This window comes from Tachypleus tridentatus, chromosome 13 (genome assembly GCF_004210375.1).
Source record: "Tachypleus tridentatus isolate NWPU-2018 chromosome 13, ASM421037v1, whole genome shotgun sequence".
Taxonomy (NCBI): domain Eukaryota; kingdom Metazoa; phylum Arthropoda; class Merostomata; order Xiphosura; family Limulidae; genus Tachypleus; species Tachypleus tridentatus.
This window is the reverse complement of record NC_134837.1, coordinates 142,347,668-142,370,068: the sequence shown is the minus strand read 5'-3', so window position 1 is coordinate 142,370,068 and position 22,401 is coordinate 142,347,668. Positions and strand designations below refer to the sequence as shown.

At 35.1% G+C, this 22,401-nt stretch overlaps 1 protein-coding gene across 1 annotated transcript in view; it reads right to left on the bottom strand.

The window, feature by feature from the left end:
• The window catches only part of LOC143236325 (uncharacterized), a 45,414-nt gene extending 23,249 nt beyond the window's left edge, over nucleotides 1–22,165 (bottom strand). The window contains exon 1 of the mRNA XM_076474602.1: nucleotides 21,939–22,165. The gene's annotated coding sequence lies outside the window, so the exon portion shown is untranslated. The remainder of the gene's footprint in view (nucleotides 1–21,938) is intronic.
• Nucleotides 22,166–22,401: the final 236 nt, after the last annotated feature.

Here is a 22,401-nt window from a genome sequence, read left to right as displayed (position 1 = left end):
ATTCGAAACAAGCCACATTTACTAGTACAAAACAGAAATAGTGGAATTTGAACAAATAAACTAAAACTAGCTGCCAATCAGCGAAAAAAAATATTGTTTTATAAAAAACTGACTTGAATCACAACTTTTCTTTAAAAATACGTCAATATTTTTAACAAAATATCGTTCAACATATTCTTCTTGTGAGATGTGGCCACAATAAATTATTCCATGATCAGAACTGATATTATTGTGGAGCCTACACACTTCTTCTAGAGCTTTCAATCATAAAAACAACAAAAGTGCTCGTATCAGTTGTCTAGAAAAATAAATCTTGATGTGTTACAGCAGCGACAATGTCCCTAATTAGAAATACAAGGTTAGTTATGTAGGTTTATTTATTTACTTTTTCTTCAGCAACACTCGAAACTTATAGGTTTTAGTCTCTATAGCAAACTGAACTTTACAGATCATCAAAATGTCGTATTTAAACGTTAACAAAATCTGTTAATGAATTCTGAGCCTAATCTTGGGTAAAAAATACACGCAGGCCCCTTAGAAACAACAGCAGATCTATATTATGCTGTAATTAGAAAATACGGACACAAATGTTCGGTATAGATTACACCATAAATAAGTCCAACTGTTTTACGGACACAAATGTACGGTATGGATTACACCATAAATAAGTCCAACTGTTTTACGGACACAAATGTACGGTATAGATTACACCATAAATAATTCCAACTGTTTTATAAACACAAATGTACGGTATGGATTACACCATAAATAAGTCCAACTGTTTTACGGACACAAATGTACGGTATAGATTACACCATAAATACGTCCAACTGTTTTATATACACAAATGTCGGTATAGATTACACCATAAATACGTCCAACTGTTTTATAGACACAAATGTCGGTATAGATTACACCATAAATACGTCCAACTGTTTTATAGACACAAATGTTCGGTATAGATTACACCATAAATACATCCAACTGTTTTATAGACACAAATGTTCGGTATAGATTACACCATAAATACGTCCAACTGTTTTATAGACACAAATGTTCGGTATAGATTACACCATAAATACGTCCAACTGTTTAATAGACATAAACGTCTTAGAAAAAGGAACAAAAGAATAGTAAAGTACAGTTGCTCGCTACATGATGAGATAAACATCTAACAGTAGCCTGACTATTAAACATGCACAACTTGCTTTTAAACATGGTTAAAACCAGGTGTCGCTATCTAGAGTAATATCATTCAAGCAACCAACACTAAATTAATATAATGCATCTCGAACGAGTAAACACTCTGCACAGAGAAACCTTTTTTATAATCAATTATTTCAACCAAGCCTCAACCTATTTCGCAGTTAAAGCTGAAAGTGTGATCAGTTTCACGTATAGAGTGGTAAACAATTCTTGTTGTTGATTGCATGAAGTCTAACGGTTTGACTTTGATATCTACAAAGACACCATTAAAAAAAAAAAACTATCCCAAAGTTCTAGAAACAGAAGAAAGAAAAACTAAGATATAATAGAATTAGGTTAACCACTATCAGATACTGATTGAAAGAACATTACTAGTGATAATCTCAGGTAATACTCTACGTCTCAAGAGAATGGAACTTTAGACCGTTTATAGCATCCGGTATAACATGTCAACTGGAGTCCAGACAACAAAAAACATCGCGTTTTTGTTGTTTATTTTCAGTTATAAAAACAGACAACGGTGTCATGTTGTAGTCTATATGTTTAATGATTTAAGTTTGTGTATCGTTTTTGACCAAAGGGAGTTCTCACTGCACGTAATTTGATAGCTATATATTTTTCTTGAAAGTTTATGAAACAGTTTGAACGATGTAAAACGCGCGTTAGTTATTCCGATACTAAAATGTTGATTGGTTATTGAGTGACCCGAACAGATTGTTCAGTACTGTAGATGCTGAGTTTGTGTTTTCAAAGAAGTAATAAAGATACTGAAAAAATAGATTGTGAGTGAAAATTCTCCTTAGTAAATATTCAAGTGTGAAGTTAGGCCGATCGAGTTGGCTGCAGTTAGCTTAACGTAACTTGAAGAAGTTATAGTACTTCTACTGTATTAAATAAAGCAGTTTTATCATCAAGTGAACAGGACCTTGTACTATTAGGGGCTAATACCGCTAAAATCGGGTTTCGAAACCTGTGCTGAGCTTAGCACAGCTGGCCCGTTGGTATCTGTGCGCTTGAGAACAAAATAAACAAAGCCTTTACCGAATAATCACGAAAGATCCGACAGAAACCGGTAGAGCATAATGCTCCCTTCGTACTCTGACCAAATGATGAAGACGAAAGAACGGAAACATGACGTTAACTTTTCTTCAGCAAAGGAAATTAATCCTCAAGTGTGAATTCGTGGCGGACGTCGTAAGTTAGTGTTTACGTAAAAACATAAGCGTCTGTAGGCTGAACACCACATGTACCGTGTTTTTAAAGCAGTCATAAAGCTATTACTCCTATCAACGACTGATGAGTAGTATGGTAAGGGTTGTAAAGGCTCTACTTTTAATTAAAGACGGGCTTGTAAGGAAAACTAGAGAAATGATACGACATAAGTTTAAAATGTATCCCAGATTTGATTTTATATAGCAACGGACATATATTTTATATGCTGTAAACTCTAAACAACAACCAAGTTATGCTGGACTTCTTGCTCTCAGCTCTAAATAACAACAAAGTCAGCCTGGACTTTGTTGTTGTTCAGAGTTGATGGCCAAAAGTCCAGTCTGACTTTTCGTGCGTTTCTTGTATTCACCTATCAGCCACAGTGATTCCCAAGATTAGGTTTCCTATTTAATTTTACTTTATGTATGTATTCACGTTTATCTGACGTCAGTTAATGTATGTTTACTTTATCTCTTTTGATTTGTTACACTTTCTCACATTTATTGAAACACAAGGTATCAGGGTAGAAACAAAGAGCTGTTAACTGTGTTTGTCACAATTGCTTTTATTTTCCATCAGCTCATTCTGCCCAACAAAACCTTCGAAAACTATTCGATAAATCAGAAATATCAGTTGTTGTTTTTTCTCTTTAGCTTTAGACCACAGAAACATAGCGGTATTACAAAACTGAGATCACACTTCCGGTCATCCTGAACCAGTGTGGGTCAGTGGTAATGAATGTCATCGAATTTAATGCCAAAATGAATGAGAAAATTTGTTAAATGTAGAAATAATTCATTTACTCTTGTCCATGACGTGTTAATACATGGTCTTACGTCTTAGGTGTTTTTTTTTTTTGGTATTTTAGGTAAATAAAACTAAATTCTACTAATAACTATAGTTTCCAACACTTATAGTGGAAGAATGATATGTATGTAGACACGTTTGTTTGTTTTTGAATTTCGCACAAAGCTACTCGAGGGCTATCTGTGCTAGCCGTCCCTAATTTAGCAGTGTAAGACTAGAGGGAAGGCAGCTAGTCAACACCACCCACCGCCAACTCTTGGGCTACTATTTTACCAACGAATAGTGGGATTGATCTAAAACATTATAACGCCCCCACAGCTGAAAGGGCGAGCATGTTTGGCGCGACGGGGATGCGAACCCGCGACCCTCAGATTACGAGTCGCACGCCTTAACACGCTCGGCCATGCAGGACCATGTAGACACCGCCGTCCCTACTTTTTAACTGACCGACTGTATCGTAAGACAGGTGTTGAACACTACTTACCGCCAATTCTTGAGCTATTCATGTCAGTCCAAATTGTTTGATTTGACTGTCCTTCACGTAACTCATCCATGGACCCAAAGTGCAAAGTGCGATTTTTGTTGTTGTAACGGGATGCAAACATACCTTCAAATCCTCAGCCCGGCATGCTAGTCACTGAACAGTGCTCTAAGGATCTAATAGATATTACCGCATTGCGCCTGCAAATAAATATGTATCCTTAAGACGGCTTTTGAAACGTCTATCGGTATAACATATCAGCTAGAACTCTTGAAACTAAAACGTTGTTGTAATTGTAAATATGGCTTTTACGCTATTAAATCCATCACAACTACATATATGTTTGTTTGTTTAAATTTCGCGCAAAGCTACTCCAGAGCTATACGCGCAAGCCATCCTTAATTAAGGAGTTGCAAACCACAGAGAAGACAACTAGTCAACACCGCCTTAATCACCTGGCCATGTTCGGCCTATATGGTTTACATTTGGGAAATATAGGTATTTAATTTAGATTGTTTATGTTTAGTTTTAAAACATTATTTGTATGTTTTTGTTATAGATTAACAGTAACGTTACATCTTTAAAAGTGACCTTTGAAGTCACGAAAGTTGCTGAATAAATTAATAGAGGTGAGAAAGAAAACTACAATATGATATTTCTAGTATTTTCTTATTCGTATCCATAATAACATATATTTCTTGCAGTTCTTCAATCTTATTGTTTAGATGACTAAATGATAAATCTGTGTAGTATTTTTTAAATTGATGTGGGATAATTTCATTTTTAAAGTACATATAATTTCCATTTTAAAAATCATCTATGTAGATAAGCTGTGATATAATTAAGTTTTAAAATATATTCATCAATATTTGTTTCAAAAGATCTTAGAATATTATTATTACATTTTGTTGTTATTCTGTATTTAGTTCCTGTTTTGATTATTTTACGTAATATTTTGTCTTTTATAATATCTAAATTACCAGTAATAATAGCGTGTGTCTTCTTATAGCAAAGTCACATGGGACTATCTGCTGGGTCCACCAAGGGGAATCGAAACCCTGATTGCAACGTTGTAAATCCGAAGACAGTAATAATAGTTTATTTGTTAATACCTTCCATAAACATATGTTCATATTCACCAGATAAAGTATTAACATCATCTACATTTAGATTAGTTAAAAACGTTATAATTGTATATTAATGAACCAATATGACTTCATATTTATAACTGACGGTAGGTCTTAAGTTATTACAAGTAAAAATATTATTGTTTATAGATTGATTCATAACTTTAGAAAACTGTAAATTAATTATCAAATATGAAGGTTTTACTTTCTGTTTTTTCTACACTGCAAAGAAAAATATATTTGGAGAATGGATCTCAAATTCCATATCAATGGTGTTTGTGTTAAAGTTTTATATATGAATGTCTCTGTTTTTATAGACACCTTAGGATACCGGCACTAAAACCCTGCTGAATTTTAATGTTTGTCTCCGATACCGAGGTTCTGAAAGGGTTAATAGGTCTAGTGTCTCTTACTAGACAAGTTGATAGGTTTGTCATTTTACATTGGACCATTCAGCTCAAAGTATCTTTTGTACTAGAGATATATGGTGGGTCTCACATGTTTTAAAATAGACTAATCTACTCGGGTTTACCCTATAGCCACTGAGACGCGCTACACGGCCTTCCGATTCGTTCACAATTCTACATATCTAATTGCTTATGTGATTACTCTAGAAAACTCCTCTTAAATAGATTAGGGTCACATCGCTATATTTATAGTTTATGAACATTATGTATTCAAAGACAGAGAACCACAACCAATGAAATGTTTCGTACACAATGCACTAGGTTCCCCTAGTGTTAAGTTACAAATACTAATTCCAAGAAATAAAACTGCTTACATCTCAGTTTCAAAAATATATGTATTAAAAATATGTATTATATATTACTTTTATTATTTCAATTATATTTATTAAAATTATAAACCAACAATGATTCCACTATGAATGATTGAGTTTATGAATCACATTTTCTCGCAAAATGAAGCAAACTTTTTATCTGTAATTTAAATTAATTTTTTTTCACTGTCAAATAGAAAGCGTATCCTATGATTTCAACTCGTTCTTTAACACCGACTTACACTGATATAATTTACCTTCCTCCTCAACCATGGTAAAATAAACGTTTCTATAGGTACGTAAAGTTGTCGCTAGGTTGATCACTACAATATTTCCACAACTCACGTCAATTTTAGATTTATCGATTATCTAAAATATTTATATACGATTCAAACGATACATCACCATCATTCTATTTCCGATATGAATTTACATTTTTTAAATTCGTTTTCTTATACTTCGCCAGTATATGTAAATCTAATTATTTAAATTGTCGTGTTTTCACTCACATAATTGTCGTTGTTTTCTAGACCAGAAATTAACACTCAGAATAAACGAAGAGAAATTTAAGCTCTTTATATAAGTTTCTAAATATCTATTTTTACAAAACTTTGGGTGAAAAATATAATGGAAAGAAAAAAAGCTACAAACATCATTATTATAACACAGATACATTAGAGAAGAAAGGAAAGGAAACTTTCAAAGAGACAATCTGTGAACATCACTATTACACATAAAAGAAGAAGAATATGTAAACTTTCATAGAGACAATCTGTCAAAATCTCTGTTATACATCAAAGACGAAAAATAAGTAAACTTTTATAGAGACAATCTGTCAACATCACTGTTATACATGAAAAAAGAATAGTATGTAAACTTTCATTGGGACAATCTGTCAACATCACTGTTATACATCAAAGAATAATATGTAAACTTTCATAGAGACAATCTGTAAGCATAACTCTTACATATGAAAGAAGAATAGTATGTAAAATCTCAGAGACAATCTGTGAACATCACTGTTATACATCAAAGAATAGTATGTAAACTTTCATAGAGACAATCTGTGGACGTCACTGTTGTACATCAAAGAAGAATAGAACGTGAACTTTCATAGAGGTAATGTGGGAACATCACTGTTATACATCAAAGAAAAACAGTAGGTAAACTTTCATAGAGTCAATCTGTCGACATCACTGTTATACATCAAAGAAGAATAGTACGTAAACTGTCATTGACACAATCTGTGGACATCACTGTTATAGTTCAATGACGAATAGTAGGTAAACTTTCACATAGACAATCTATGAACATCACTGTTGTAAATCAAAAAGAATAGTACGTAAACTTTCATACAGACAATCTGGGAATATCACTGTTATACATCCAAGAATAATAGTATGTAAACTATCATAGAGTCAATCTGTAAATATAAATGCTATACATGAAAGAAGAATAGTATGTAAACTTTCATAGAGACAAGCTGTGAAGACCACTGTTATACATCAAAGAAGTATAGTATGTAAACTTTGATACGAACAATCTGTGAACATCAGTTATACATCAAAGAAGACGCGCATGTCTACTTTCAGAGACAATCTGTGGACATCATTGTTATACATTAAAGAAGAAGAGTAGGTAAACTTTCATACAGTCAATCTGTGAACATCACTGTTATACATTCTTAGAAGAATAATATGTAAACTCTCATAGAGAGAATCTGTGAACATCACTGTTATACATTCTTAAAAGAATAGTATATAAACTCTCATAGAGAGAATCTGTGAACATCACTGTTAGACATTCTTAGAAGAATAGTATGTAAACTCTCATAGAGAGAATCTGTGAACATCACTGTTAGACATTCTTAGAAGAATAGTATGTAAACTCTCATAGAGAGAATCTGTGAACATCACCGTTATACTCTGTTTATGATGTAGTGTTGTAATATTCTGTGTTGAAGATGTATGCTATGGTATGTTGTATTCATATAGTGTTATGCTAGACTGTTTAATATGTAACGTTATTGTGCATTGTCTTCGTATAGTGTCATACTACACTGTGTTTAAAGTGTAATATTGTGGTACGTTGTGTTCATGCATTATGCTGCACTGTGTTTAAGATGCAATGTTATGCCACGTTTTGTTCATATGGTGTTATGCTGCACTGTGTTTAAGATGTAATGTTATGTGTTCTTGAAACAATACTTACGTTTTACTGTAGATTTTACGATCACTAAGTACGTTTTATTGCATTCTAAGTTCTTTTAGCACTTCATTAAAAAACAAACGTTGAACGATAATATCACAATCGACTTACTCAGACAACCTTTATTGTCATAGTTTACCATAAACTAAAAATAAGTCACGATGAAATTAATATAGTTACGTAATTACAAAAAAAGACAAACAGATATAAGGATAGTGGAAACATTAATGTAATATGAAGATAGCTTCTAACAATAGGCTACGAACGAGACATCCTTCATAGTGTATGTAATACAATATTTGTTTTATTTCAATTTGCCGGAGAGATTACAATTACAACCCATCGATAACAAGTTTCTCCTCTAACAACAAAATCATTTCAATAAATTTTGTCACCATAGCAACTAGATTAATATCACTATGGCAACGACATCTCAGAGTCGCTACTTTTGTTTCTCCTCTAGCTTACAAGATAAGGACTGCGGTAATAAGATATAATAACGTACATAACTTTGTGTTTGTGTTTAATTTGGTTGAAATATAGAGTTTGTATTATTCCTTGCTAATAGAGGGTGTTTGATAATAGCGTTTTCATAGGCTATTAACAGAGACACATGTGGTCTTAGCTGGAAGATTTAGTTTCCTTGACACATGTGGTTTTAGTTGAGGGAGTTATTTCCCTCAAATGAGTAATTTTAAATGGATGTTTGTTCTCGATGATAGGCGTGATTTTGATTTGGAAATTTAATATCTGATTTTAGCTCATCGATTCTCCAGAATCTAATTTTTAAGCTTTCTTCACAATGGCGATATTAGGAATACCTTTTTCGAAATATTAAACCGTTAACTTTTATTCGACTTAAACGGACAATGAACTGTGAATCGCTTGTTTGGAATTAAGTACAAAGCTACACAATGGATTATCTGTTCTCTGCCCACCACGGATATCGAAAACCTGGATTCTAGTTTTGCAATGGTCCACAGACATACTACTGTGCTAATCGATTAAGATCTCGTTTAGGCCTCAGCAGAGTTGGTGTTTCGATAAGCTGTATCTCAGCAGTTCTGTTTTCTACCATAATTGATGACTCTACCGTATGACGTTTCAGCTCCTAAAGCACTTCCTCATGTATATACCATTCACAATACACTTGAAGGCCTATATTTCAATCATTCGCAATACGTCTAAGAACACCGTATTTATTCAGCCTTTTTATCGGAAGTAAGTTTCACGTGAGAAACGATTACAAAATCCACTATTTCACTACCGTAGTTTAAACTTAACATAATGTGTAGTTTAAGCTTAACGACATGACTCAATGTTTTGTAGTTAAACCAAACATTAAGACTGGGTTTATCGAGTTGTTCCAGTCAGTAAATATGTTACAGCAAGACTTCATAGACATTATTACCATATTAAATTAATGCGCGATTGAAATGAAGCTTAAGTATAAATCAAATTATCTTACAATGATCGAAACCCACAATTAGATTTAATTATAATATCCTTGACAACCTACAGTGCTTTGGTTTGTTATTCGAAATGCGTAATTATAAAAAGAAATGTAGCATTTTAAAATGCAAGTTACATTAAAGATACCTTTTAACTCAAAATAAAAACTGCTACAGGTTCTCAGATGTTGTCTGTGAGCTCTACTAAACCTACCCCTGTAAAAGTTCATTTTATATTTAGTCTAACAACGGGCTATGGTTTTTAAACACGTAATCCTAAAGCAGGTTTACTGAAAAATTAAGGCAGGAAGTAATTCTCTCTGCCTTCTGGCAAAAGGTGATATTTCTGAAATCCTCCTACATGAATTAAAAACATTCGGTTCAAGAAAACCAGCATTAAGAGATGTTTATACATGTTAAATGGCGCGAGGCTTTTAAACAATATTTTTGTGTGTGTACATGTTAAGTGTCGCGAGGCTTTCAAACAATTTTTTTTTAAACATGTTATGTGCTGCGAGGCTTTTAAACAATATTTTTAACAAAGATTAATGTCACGAGATACTTAAACCATGTATTTCTTACTGGCTGGATGTATATAACACTACGAAAACACGAAAATTTTTATGAAAACAGGAACTACCAATTGTGTAATTATGCCTCACAAGGAACTTACACAATTTCTGTTAAATTCTCATGATTGCGACTTAACTTTATTCCACTGTCTTCTCGTATAATATACACAAGTTTCTTGGCAAAATCATGGTATGAATTGTAATTTTTGACGTAAAATTCTGATTGTCTGGTCCATACTTTCTTTCTAGGATCACTGAACTACTCTATTAAAATTAAAGAACACAAACTGTCTTATTTAACAGAATAAGATGTAGGAAATTTATTCGATATTTCAACCGAATAGTTTTGGTAACATAGTTACCATAATCAGGGTTTATAAGTAGTGTCTTTTAACGCAAGCTAAGCCGCTATCTCTGATTATGGTAACTGCGTTACCAAAACTAGTCGGCTGAAATATCCAATGAAGATTTTATCTTCCATTGTGCCAAACAACAACAAAAAAGGTCGTTTCTGTTTTTATTATAAAAACTTTTTGATCTAATTTAACCACCGTGGTCTGGAAATATAATGACTTATCATGCTTATTAAATCATTTGATCTTGACAGAATACACGAAGTACCAATAAAGATAAAGAACGTTAGCGCAGAAAACGAAAGGTTTTAATTGGATGAGTCATATGTTTCAATGTCTTAAAACATTTAGTTTTTTAGTACACATTAAATTAGAGTCTAATGATATTGAGTAATAGCATAAACACCTATTGACCAAGAAAGAAGTTAGATTATACAACTGAAACATTAGAATTGTTATGAACCAGTGCGTCATTTTATCTACAAATACAATCGCTTTAAAGTGCAAAATAAGATACCAATATTCAACAGTAGTAGTTTTGAATGCATAATAGCCAACTTATGGTTGTAATTATGCTAATTAAAACAGTTTTACTTCCAAAGATGTGTTAATTACTTAGATTAAAATGTATTTTCGCAACTAGAGGGATTTCTTTAACGAGACATCCAAGGTCTATTCATTCGTTTTAATTATGTTTATGACCTGTGGTTCAGCCACGTGATCGAATTGCCGAGCTTTATTAGTGGTGGTCGATACTCCAAGATCCCATACATTTTAGGTTTAAAAAGGCGTTTTACCAACGTAGGCGACTTAAGTGTCACTTCACGTGTATCTGTGGATGACCGACCGATGATCGAATTGGTGTTGCTAGCCATTCCATAACCTAAAGGCGTTCTTAATTCGAAAAATTGGTCTATCTAGAGACAAAACTGAGTCGCACTTGAAGAATGAGTTTGTTAATTTGTTGTTTTTTTAATCTACAACTCACGTTAACCCATGAACAGTAGACAGACAGAGAGAAACGTATTTTGGTAGACTTCACGTGCTACGTGAACAAAGTAACGAATAATGATAGTTGGAAAAATGTGTGGGGGGTCAACCATTTTCTTTTAAAATTGTTGTTGTTTTGAATTAAGCACAAAGCTACTCAATGGGCTATCTGTGCTCTGCACACCACAGGTATCGAAACCCGGTTTTTAGCGTTGTAAGTCCGAAGACATACCGCTGAGCCACTGGGGGGCTTCTTTTAAAACTTTATACATCTGAGGACTGTGTTCGTGAGTGAGAGATGCGTTTGAAACTTGTATGTATATATATAAAATTTTGTGCAAAGCTATATGAGCTCTATCTGAGCTAGCCATTCTTAATTTAGCAGAATAAGACTAGAAACAAAGCAGCTAGTCATCACTACTCACCGCCAACTCTTGGGCTACTCTTTTACCAACGAATAGTGGATTGACCGTCACATTACAACGCACCCACGGCTGAAAGGGCGAACACATTTTGATTAGACGAGGATTCGAACCCGCGACCCTTAGATTACGAGTCGAGCGCCCTAGCCACCTGGCCATGCCAGGACCTGTTTGAAACTATCTGCTCGAAAGGAATGCGACTGTGAACATATCACAATCAAGTTGTCACAGTTAACACCGAAAATAAGTGTTTCACTTAGTTTTCACTTATGAAATAAGTGCCATCTGGAAACATTAAATTCGTGTAAACAAAATGCTTTAGTCCTCACAACCATCTTTGTTATCATTAGTATCTTTCTTACGGTTATTTCTCCAAGTAAAATGTACGAGACGGCACTGCTTTTTTTATGAAAATATTTTTTCTTCATATCTTCTGTTACGTGTAAGGGAAATAACATTGCTAATTAATAATTATATCAATTACGCAAGAAAAGCTTTAAGGGAATGTTTTTATATTGAAAATTAGTCTTTAATGAGGACTACACGAACTGAATGAAAAAAATAGACTCCAAATCAGCCAAAACCTCTGTGTAGTATGGTGGAAAGAACAGATGCAGTTTCTAATACAAGAAGCTATAGTGCTAAACTGATGTGGTTTAATACCTTTGATTATTTCTTTGAAATCTGCAACAAATCCGGGAAAAAAATCGACAAATTTATCTGTATGAGAGATGCAGGTTGCGTCTTTAGTCGTTGTTGCATTTCTCAAAGAAACATGTACACCTATTGCAATACGGCACTGCCTGTGTTGTAGGTATACTTTACTGTTACTATGTTGCAGAAATATATCATAATTTACGTGTTATAGAACCACGTCATTGTTTCAGTGCTGTAGATAAAGGTACCAGCTTCTATGGATCCAATTCATTTCATGTTACTTTTGACACTACCAGCCTCTAACTTTATAAATACTTGATAAGTATCACTGTATTACAGTCTTTTATATAGGTTTCATACAAATATTTACATCATTCAATTTGTGTTATATAAATGTTTTATTAATTGTTTTATATAGAAACGTTTAGACAAATCATTAGTGTTCTACATTGGTTTTATACGTTTATATCTTTCATTGTTTTATACAGATATTTATACCAGCCATTGTTTATATTATTCATTGTAATGCTGGTCCACAAAAAACTAAAAAATATATATTAATAATTAAATTAATTTTAACCCTCAGTATTTCAACTAAAATAATATAACAGGAAGAAAGAGTGAAGTTTGTTCTCAACGCTACGAAACTATAGAATTCACAAGTTGATGGTTGCCTTTATACCTTCAGTCCCTCAGGAATTAAAGTGTTCTCACTTAGTGTAATTTAGAGTGTCTAGGATTAAGTTTTATAGTGTTGATAACATTTAGATTCTTGTGGAATGCTGTAAATTTTAACCACGTGAGCCAGACACGCTCCCTGCCGAGTCCAAGCCATCTTCCCATGTCTGCAGGTAATATCAAAGAAGGGATTTTGTGTAACATAAAAAAGACAAATTATTCATTCAAGTTAACGGTTCTTCGACACCAAAATTTTAGTAATTTTATTCGAAATGCGTTAAATCTGCTTACTCTGTTAATGAAAATTCATATGCGTTCAAGACCTGACTGAGTCTTGTCACGACTTATAATTGCGAATCGGACTTCTCAACGTTAGTTTCATAAAAAAAAAACCAAAAAAACCCCAACAAGTACAGGAACAGATTAGATGTCCAACCAGATTTCAAGATCAAACTGACTTCTTTTCCTCCTGAATTGAAGTTGCTGTGTGGTGAAAACAGCATCGTCCTTCTCATTAGGTAAGTTATTTCTTAAAAGAGCATTAATAAATATACAGTTAATGTAAATATTAAATAACAATGAAGTATAATTTGTTTTATTTCTTTCTACACAGTATTACTATAAAACACCTGTATATTTTATAATCAATGATGTATTGATAGAACTAATGCTTCCAGCTTGTTATTAAGTCTTATCCATGTCTTAACGAGTTATCTAATTATAAAAATAAACATTTCTATGGCTGAAAAGTTTTGGAAAACGCTGCTTTATACCGTTCATTATGTTTTACTTACGTAAATGTATATACCATGTCTTGATGTATATCTAGCTGTAGGCAATTAAATTATTTATATATCATTAACGGTAAAATATGAAAATGGTTTCGGTTACTATACAAGTAATAAGAAGCTAAAACCAAGAAGATTATACTGAGAAGCTACCGAGTAAGTTTATTTTATGTTCTTTAAAGCTGATGGCGATAGCACAATTGGTTTAATTCGTTTTAATAAAATAAACATAAATGTCAAAAACTCGATACAAGTGACTTACAAAGTAGGCAATCTTCTTTTACTGTAACGTGGGTACGAATGGTTTAGTGCCAGATTTTACCAAAACTCTAGAGAAATTTATAATCTATATATTTGCATATTCTGGAGGCTTACAGAGAAGTACCCAGAGAAAAGGGATAACACGAGTTAACGTGTTATTCAATTGTTTACACTATGGCACTTCATAACACCACGGTGAACAAGCACACCTGTAAAACTTAAAGCTCCAACTAAACCAATGGAAACTGCTGAATAAGGTTCAGAAACCAGTTCCGAAGCTGAGATCTGCAGTACTTAAGTAGGCTTAGCGAACATCTTTAAATGGTTTAGTCTAAGCACAAGATGAGAAAAGCTCTTTGCATTTATGAAGCAAAACTGTTCCTAGTTGTTCACGACTAACCTCCACAGGTCTGTTAGCAAAGGTATTTATTTATGGACACAAAATGTCAGTCATCAGTAACATAGAATGAATCCCCCCTCAAGAATGACAACTCTTTGTTCCTCTAAAGTATCAGTTTGGAGACTAAATTATAAGAATTACTATGACAACCATAGTGTAATACATGTCAGATAAGCATTTGAACGTATCAACAATGGCGAACCCTAGAATAGCTTTACTATGTATTTACTAGATATAAGTTCCATTTAATAATAAAACTAGAATAGAGGGTCGTTTTGACATAGCAATTACTTAACATTCGAACTTTGTTGATTTCCTACATTTTACGAATAGCGAATGTTCTAAAACATCTTAAAAGCGTTCGTATGTACAATAAAACAGTTATCTTTAGAATGTTCATATATTTTGTTGATTGCTCTGGCGTTTTACGGCGCAAAGCAACTACGCTATTTACGCCACACATCCACTAAAAAGTTAAAATTACAGTAAAATTATTAAATTTGTAAAAATGAATCAAGGTAAAACAAAGTTTAACTTATGAATTAAAAACATAAATAACGTTAATTCCAATTTTTATATCTAGTTTACAGATTTATGATTTATGAATTAAAAATTTAAATAGTGTTAAAAAGGTCAATAGCCTTTAAAAAACTAAAAATATTTGTCAGGTGGACAAATGTCACCACTGCCAATGACACTGTCCAACGTTATGGGTAAACCTTGATAGAAAGCACGTCTAAAATGGTGCCGTCGTTATGACTCTCAACAAAGGCAAGACAGAAAAATGTGACTTATTGTGATCTAAGTGTCCCACAAACAACACACCAGTTCATCAGTCCCAGATAAAAGAAAACGATGAGTTAAAAACTGTGACCAATGCTCAGTCTAGTTAGGACAACTTCCTCTTTCCGATTCTTACGAAAACACGACGCTCAAAATCCAATAGAAGGTTTTATTTGAAAAACCTTGTATTCACGTTGCTCACTCCAAGTCGACTGCCAACTGGCACAGAGCCGAGCCTTGAATACAGGACCATAGTCCATGCATGGAATAGGGACAGCAGTGACAGCACCAGAGCAGACAGATTTAGCTGTGATGTGAGCGGGCTTGTTCTCACGAATACCGACGTGGCCTAATATCCAGAAGAACTGGATAGAAGTAAATGTTAAAGAGAAATGGGCCAGTCAATTTTGAATATCAGCGAAAATAGAGTAAAAAATGACATGAAACGATTTCAGGGCTAGCAGAGAGCTAAATGAATCGGTATAAATAGTACAGTTCATGTACCGCATAGCTTCTATGTGATCAAGGGCAAGATAAATGGCGTAAAATTCAGCAATGAATACAGAAACTGTAGAGGAGATTCTGTGTGCAACAAGTGAATCTCGGCAAACAATGGAAGATACCGATTTCGAACCATCTGTATAAATGGGAATGGAAGGATTATTCGAAAGATGTTCAGCAAATAGAAGTCGATACTTTAAATCATGAGTATCTGTCTTCTTCGGATGATTCAAAAAAAGGCCACATTTGGGGATAGTAATTCACCATGGTGGGATGAGCTGACCAGTGGACACCTCTAAGTCATTCAAAGGTAGACCCAATTCATCCAAATGCACCTGAATACGAAGGCTAAAAGAAACAATGGCAGACTGTCTATTATGAAAAGTGTGGCCCACTGAGGAAGGAAAACACAATCCCATGTGGGATGTTTTGGTAAAGTTTTGAAGCATACAATAGAGACAGTTGCAAACGAGAAAGGTATAAATGGGGTTCATGGGACTTCATGTACAAACTCTGGACTGGAGAAATGTGGAAAGCCTTTGTGCAGAGCAGAAGCTCCTGATGGTAAATGGGGTGCAACATTTTTAAGGCCAAAGTTATGGCAGAGCATAGACCAGAGACCCATAGTCTAGTTTTTATCGAATAAGGGCACGATAAATGTTTAACATAGAACATTATTCTGTCCCCAAAGAGATGAAAGAGAGGACATGGAGGATGTTCAGTACCCTTGTACACTTGACACGTAGCTGCTTGATGTGTGGAATAAAGGTCAGCTTATGGTCAAAGATAAGCCCCAAGAACTTCAATAGTATGGGGTTCAGGATTGGAATCAATACCCCGTTGGCGGCAAAAGTACATGCAAACAGTTTTGGGAGAGAGAAAGGTTGAAACCGCTTGCTGTGGTCCACATCAGTAAATGATTGAGGGAAGTCTGTAGCTGCTGCTCAATATACCTTATTTTTGACAACTGCCACGAGATGTAAAAGTCTTCAACAAAGAAACCATTTGCAGGGGGTAGTTTTCCACTGATGGCATTAATCTTTAGAATGAAAAGTGTGACATTCAAGACATAGCCCTGAATGATTCCAAGTTCCTGTAGGAAAGAATATAAAAGTGTTGAACCCACACGGATCTGGAATCGCCGATTCATTAAAAATGCTTAACAAAAATCGGTAAGTTGTTATGCAAGCCATTCGAGTGGAGGACTCGCAAGATACCATACCTCCAAGTTGTATCCTAAGCTTTCTCAACGTTAACAAATTCAGAAACAAGATGCTGTCACTTAAGAAAGGCTTCCCTGATTGATGTTTCAAGTCGAATCAGGTGATCCATGGTGGAGCACTATCTTCAAAACCCATACTGATTGGGTGAGAAGAGGTTGTTTAATTCAAGTAACCAAATAAGACAAACATTAACAATCCCCTCTAAAATCTTACAGAGACAGTTCCTCAAAGCAATTGGACGGTATTTCAAAAGGAATCTAAGGATACTTCTCAGGTTTAGAAAAAGAGAGTACAATAACAAGGTGCCAAGCATCGGGAAAAATATTCTCCTGCCAGATCCAGTTAAAAACTACGAGAATAATAGCAATAGAGACAGGAAAAAGATGGCGCAACACCTTGTAATGAATATCATCAGGTCTAACTGATGTACTGCCAGACCAATGAAGAAGACGTTTATGACTATAATCGCCCCTTACCCTGGTGAAACTTAGAGACGATCAACCCAAAAGGAAAGAGGCGATCTTTCTGCCCGTGTTTTGATGGTTAAGAAGATGGGGAATAAAGCAGAAGTGTCAGATGCATGAGAAAAGCTTTCGTCGAGAGTATTGGCGATACTCTGGGTATCAGCAACTTCCCTGCCATCAGAGAACAAGTTTGAAATGGGGCAGAATGAGACTGGCCACTAAACTTTCAAATTTTGTCCCACATGACTTTGGAACTGGTCGTAGAAAAAAATGCTAGGGGTGTATTTAATCCGAAATTCCTTCTGGCTTTGACGTCTGACCTGCCGAGAACGTGCACGGGTCTGCTGAAATACCATGGGGTTTTAAATTGTGGGATACCTATGAAAGGTACCCCAAGCCCGTTTTTGAGCTTTTATTGTTATATGGCAGGCAGGATTCTACCAAAGACGATAATACTGTGGGAAACGTGTCGAGATTTTAATAATACAACTGCCTGGACAATACAGTCAGTTACTGCTGCCACACAGTCATCTATCGATGGCAGGATCAAGTTCTGAGAGAGTGGTGAAAGAAGGCCAGTTAGCCTGGACCAACTTCCATCAAGATACGTGGGTTGGATGGTATCAACCACTGCCAGTCTCTCTCAAAATGATAGCTGCCCCGTGGATTACTATCGTATCTCCAAGAAAAGTGAGTGAAAAGTAAAAGAGGTCAGATAGAAAGATCAATAGCAGTAAGACTTACTAGGGGCATGAAAATAAGTATAAGAACCAGTATTCAAAAGAGAAATGTTGTGATCTGAGAGCATACGCTCTATGGAGCGACCCCTCCCATCAATATCAGTACCTCCACAAAGAGGATTATGTCCATTAAATTCCCCCAGTAGTAAAAAGGGAAATGGTAACTGCACAATGAGGGCACCAAGGTCTGAATGATTATAGATCTCTTCAGGAAGCGGGTAGAGAGAACAAATAGTGATGGTACAACCCAAGGAAACATGAATGGCTACAGCCTCCAAGGGTGTATCAAGCGACAAAGACGGGGTGGGCACATGCTAATCCACCAGCAATGCCCCCCACCATGTACTCGTCAATCAAATGACCTGTCGTTTGTACACAATGAAAATTGCTGAAGGACGACTGTATTAGCAGGTTTCAGAAACGTTCCCTGTAAGGAAAGGCACACAGGATGGTAAGAATCAATCAAATCCTTAATGTAATCCATGTTACATCGAAAACCTCGACAGTTCCACTGCGTCAGAGTAGCTATTGTTACTTATGTAGAAAGGAATGTGGCGGGGAGATCTTCTGTTTGCGACCATGTTTTTTCTTTACTGGACGAAGATCTATCAACCTCCAAAAATCCTGCCCTGGGTCGAGTAGGCAGGTCTCTCTCTGTGGACAAAGATTCCAATGACTGACTGAGGGCGTGAATGATTGGTCGATCTATTTCTTGAGGCTGCAGAAGAGGATGGACCCGAGGAAACATTTGAACCTAAAGGAAATGAAACTAGGCACTCATTGGAAGGAGTGGTAGGGACAGAGATGGAAGTAGACATAGATACATCAACTTTTTTATAATGAAGGGTGCAATATTCTTAAGATGTTTTGCAAATGACTCTGTTGGAGGCACGGAAAGATCTGTCGGCACTCCTACTGTGGCAATGTTCAAGATGGAGTTGGGGACAATAGTTTCAGAGCCTATGAGTAGGTGATATTATTAACAGTCTTTAAGCATTGCACCTCTTTCTCTTCTACCCATTTAGAGTAAGAGGGTGTGGACCACTACGGTTAACACATTATGGTTCCAGGTTGCACTCGTAAGCACCGTGGTCTTTACCACCATAACGAGCACATATGAAAGAACCACGATAAATTGTTTTTGAGTGACCAAACTGCTGACACTGGAAACATCTGAGAGGGTTAGGTATGTAATGCCATACCTTGCAGTTCAAATAGCCTGCTTTCACTGTGACAGGAGCACGAGGTAACGTAAAAGTTAGTTTCAGAACATTGGTAGGTCCATAAATCTGTCTTTACAGGTGAAGATTCGGCGTATCGTAGTAACGAACTGGCTGGAGAAACCAGCGAGAAGTTTCCACAATGGAATGTTCTTTAAATTCCTCTCAACTATAACTCCTTTGGAAAAATTCAAAGTTGCATGGGAAGTAACCTCATTGGGTATATTCCCAATGACTTTTGATTTCAAGAGGGGTTTGGTATGCTGTGGTGAAGATGTTTCCACCAAAATGTCTCCAGCGTGAAAATTCTTTACATATTTTGAAGAGCCAGCAAGTTCCTCAATCCATTCTAAATGAAAAATGGAAACATCTGCTCCAAGAATTTCTCAGATAAGGAATGGCTAATCAGAAATCGAGGTGCAGAATCTGGCTGTAACATTGAGTGTACAACAGAGTCGTTCATGCGTGGTCATTTTCCAATTATCTGTTTTTTTTTTCATTTATATTTATTTTGCCAGAAAGAGGGATATCCATAATAAAGAAGCTACATTTCAGTGCCCACTGACCCCACACACCATGGAGCAGTACGAGGGAACGCACTACAATGCCAAACAAGGACACTGAAGCAATTCCAGGGTTTCATAAGCATCATACCCAAACCCAAGCATCAGATACAATGTCTACAACACCTGTTGAGACCATCCAACACTTGTACTTGGTTGACTCTAGCCGAAGTGGACGAGCCGATTGACCCTAGCGGGGCACCTCAAGGTCACCAGCCTACACGAATTCAAGACCAAAGTGATGTGTTAGGGTTGGATCCTTCAGCCACCAGGATCTTCTCCTCCTTTCACGGGCCACCACGTACGGAAAACACGTGGGTGGATGTTTAGATCCCAGAGGAGGAAGACTGAAAGAATACAGCCTTCCCTGGGAGGTCCCATACTGATATACTGTGGTTAGTATATTATATGTGTACCAACTACCTTATGAGTTGAGCTGTATCAACTGTTGTTTCATACTGATATACTGTAGTTACCATGTTGTTATGTATTCGTTTTTATTTTTACTCTCGCGTATTTAGAATTATTTACAGATTATGTTACATATAAATATAGGTCAGTTATCTCAATAGATGCATACAGGGCTTAGAACTGATAAAGTGATGGTCAATCCCACTATTTGCTGGTAGGTGGCGATGACTAGCTACCTTACCTCCAGGTTTTTACTACTAAACTAGGGACACCTAGCGCAGATGGCTCTCATGTAACTTTTTGCGAAATTCAAAATAAATTCTTCCAGACATGTGACTCTCCAACATGTGAAACTCTCTACAGTCGACCCACTAAATTCAACATGTTTTAAAATACATGTTTATTTACGGCCCCTAATAGAACAACAACAACAAACAGATGATTCACCAAGATACCAAACAGTAACAACAACAACAAACAGATAATTTACCAGGATACCAAACAGTAACCAGAACAAACAGGTAATTTACCAGGATACCAAACAGTAACAACAAACAGGCAATTTACCAGGATATCTAGTAATAATAACAAATAGATATTTTACCAGGATACCAAGTAATTTTTGTATACTCTATGGCCCTTCCAAGTAATACGAATTAGAACTATAAAAACTGTTCTGTATCTTCAGCAAAGATTATAATATAACTTTCTACACAGAACCTTATCAAACGGCTGGATTTAGCCTAGTTCTAATTTCGGATCATTTATCGTAAACCTATTAATTTATTTTCTAATGCAACTACTGTTAACATGTGGTCAAAACAACTCAATTAGTTCCAATAATTACTGTAAGTGAACAGCAATTAATTATGTTTTCAATGTGAACAAAAAGTTTTATCACAACTCCAGTAAATCGTAGAGCAATGTTAAGTCTGTAATACATCTTTCAGTTACAACATAAAAAATCAACAAATGAAGGCTCAAGCATAAAACTAAACATAATTAGAATAAAACAGATAAAACTACAGTGAATGCACACATTTTAACACGTTTCATTGTGTACCATGAACGTTTGGTAAATCGATATAAATTTAAGCAATATTAGTGCTTGTATTGTTATTGGGTTCGGAATTCTCGTGTGCTAACAGAAAAAACAAAGTATTAGCTTGTGCTGTCTCAATGAAACAGACTTAAAGATGACAAACCGACTTCGATTTTTGTGTTGAAAAAAATAACTTTCTTATATGTTTATTAATTACGTTTACAACGACGAAATATTTTGTTTCGACACAAACGTGCCAATAACAACGATAAATTTTGACTTTAATTCTGAGCTGCACTCCTTCCTTTAAATAGTACTTAAAGGTTTTTTTAGAAATCGTCTGGTTTGAAACATGACACGAGGATTGCTTTTAAAGTAAAACCAAACTTTACGTCGCAAAATCAAACCGTTACTGAATATCGTAATATTAAAAAAATAATAATAATTAACTAGAAATTAGTAAATTTGCTCTTTAAAGTTACGGGGATGATTTAAGGTTTGGAACATAAAATCGTTTCTAAGTCTAGTAAAATCACATTTAAAATAAAGCACGAACAAACTCAACCAATAACGAATATAATGTTATTCGATTAGTCTTACCTGAAATATTTTGTGAAGCATAGCAGTAGTTTTACAATTTCTTCTGACTATTTTCACTTAAACAAACAATCAAAGTTCTTCAGGCTCACCTACATCACGTATTAACTTCTGTTTCGAATTCCTGAAATTACCAAGCGAAGAGCACGATCAACGATTTGATGTTGGTGTCCACAGAGATAAAATAGATGTGCGCATGCACCACCTACACGTCACACAACGAGAGCGCAAGACAGCTTTTATTTCACGAGGTACTGATATTTATGCGTATTCTTGGCAGACGAAACCTTGCCTCATCGGTCTGAAATCTAAATGGTGGTTAGTGCAGCACAAGCTAATAATTTGAAGAGCTTCAAATATACACAATCAAATATAGATTAACTGCATAAGCTTAAATTATCACATGCTTGCGCATTTAAGTTTCATAAAAGTTGATTTGGTTTCAATTACAAATATTCAATCATAA